The following is a 2,599-nucleotide window of genomic DNA, read 5'->3' as shown; positions in this document are numbered from 1 at the left end:
TTATTGTTATTATTATTGTTATTGTTATTATTATTGTTATTGTTATTATTATTGTTATTGTTATTATTATTGTTATTGTTATTATTATTGTTATTGTTATTCTTGTTCTTCTTATTCTTGTTGTTATTGTTCTTGTTGTTATTGTTATTCTTATTGTTGTTATTGTTATTGTTGTTATTGTTATTGTTGTTATTGTTATTGTTGTTATTATTATTATTATTGTTATTATTATTATTATTTAGAATAAAGAAGGATATAGCATAATTGGTAGAGTGATTAGTAAATTATAAAAATTAATAAATTATAACATAATTTGACATTTTAAGTTTTAAACACTATTAAAACCCAAAAATACTCTAAACATCCTTTTCCACCTCACTCCTCCCCCTTAAACATCTATTTTTTTTTAAAAAAATAAATAAATTATAGCATATTTTTTAAAATAGGTAGATTATAGTCAAGTCCACCATGGCCATGACCGGCGACCAGTGGCCGGCTTCAGTGGCCAGCTTCGGTAACCATATTCTGACGACCGTTTAACACTACATTTATAGGTAAATACCGTATTTACTAATAAATACCGTATTTACTAGTAAATATCATATTTACTCAAAAATTCGGTGATCATTTTTCTAGTGAGTGTTTAACACTGTATTTATTGGTAAATACCGTATTTACCAATAAATACCTTATTTACTAGTAATGATCATATTTACTAAAAAATTTGGCTACCAACTCCGGCGACTGTTTAATACCTTATTTACCATTAAATACTGTATTTACTAGTAAATATCATATTTATCCAAAAATTCAGCCACCAACTCCGGCGACCGTTTAACACTGTATTTACCAGTAAATACTGTATTTAGTAGTAAATATCACATTCATTTAAAAATCTGACCACCGACTTCGGCGACTATTTAGCACTCTATTTAGCAGTAAATATTGTATTTAATAGTATCATATTTATCCAAAAATTTGGCCACCGACTCCGGTGACTCTTTAACATTGTATTTATCGGTAAATACCATATTTACTTATAAATATCATATTTATCTAAAAATCCAACCACCGACTCCTACGGCCGTTTAACACTGTATTTACCTGTAAATACCGTATTTACCAATAAATATCATATTTACTAATAAATATCATATTTATCTAAAAACTGGCCACCGGCTCTGGCGACCGTTTAACACTACATTTACCGGTTAACACCATATTTATTGATATGTACCGTATTTATCAATAAATACCATATTTACTAGTAAATATCATATTTATACGAAATCTGGCCACGACTCCGGCCACTGTTTAACACTATATTTATCGGTAAATATTGTATTTATAAGTAAATGTTGTATTTACTACTAAATATCATATTAATTTGAATATCCGGTCACCAATTTCGGTGACCATTTAACAACGTATTTACCAGTAAATATCGTATTTACTGGTAAATAGAGAGATCATAAGAGAAATAAATCGTGATAGATGGTTCATGTATAAATAAAAGCAATCCCTTTTTAAATTCAAAATTCATTTTTTAATCAAAGAAGGGAATTAAAAAAGGAAAAAAAAGGAATGATTCAAGTAGTGACTATTTACTATTTCTTAAATTGAATTGATGATAAACATACTGTTTTTTCTTGACAAATTCTCCGTCTTTTCAAATCTACCTAACCATCAAATGTGGTTTCCTAAGAACAACAAAATCCTAGTTATATGTACCAAAATTTAATAAGAATATTGTTCATATGATAGTATTGTTGGAATTCTGAGATCTTGAATCATATTTCTTATATTTTGGAGACATGATGAAGTGAGTAGCCGGGAATGTTATTATACAAGATGAAATACATTTCCTCTTGAGAAAGAAGTAGATAAATAATTCTCTTGAAGATTGATTCGGTACTTGGCCCAGTACGAGCTTCGATTCATGAATTTGTTACATGAATCACAATCCATTAAAGAATCAATGATACTCAAGAATAAACATATAATTAGAGAGGTTAACAAACTTCTTTCCAATTTTTGTGTATATATCACGAACATCAAGACAATTAAAAACTATCGATGTATATATATTAATCAAACTATATTGTTAAACGCGACATCCCTTGTTGACCAAGCTATAAATACAGTGTTGCAAACGAACAAAAATCCACAATTTCTCAGATCTCAATCACAAACTCAGATAAAAAAAATTCAAATCACACCATCGATTTGCAAAAAGCAACTGACCTTAAAGTCGTCGTCCAAGACCTCATCGATGCTTTGATTTGACCAGATTCAGCACTCACTATAAAGACCTCTGATCCTGCACTTCTCTGGCGTTTAATTCGAAGTACCAGCGTAACTGCGCCCTACCACGGATCTGCTCGCGAATCTTCCTTCTTAGGCTATAGGAAGCAACAGCGACAACAAATCGGCAACCAAACGCTAGTAAGCCTGCAAACAAAGAGCAAAGAAATAGAGATCGGCCACGCGGCGGAGATTGCGATCGAACTCCGCCACAATGCGACAATCTTAAGATCAACGGTCATCATCCCGTCGCGCCCACCGATTTCTCTTCTTCTCCGGCGATGGGAATGAGGTA

The sequence above is a fragment of the Morus notabilis genome, unplaced genomic scaffold, assembly GCF_000414095.1.
Source record: "Morus notabilis unplaced genomic scaffold, ASM41409v2 Scaffold78, whole genome shotgun sequence".
NCBI lineage: Eukaryota > Viridiplantae > Streptophyta > Magnoliopsida > Rosales > Moraceae > Morus > Morus notabilis.
This window is presented reverse-complemented; position numbering follows the sequence as displayed.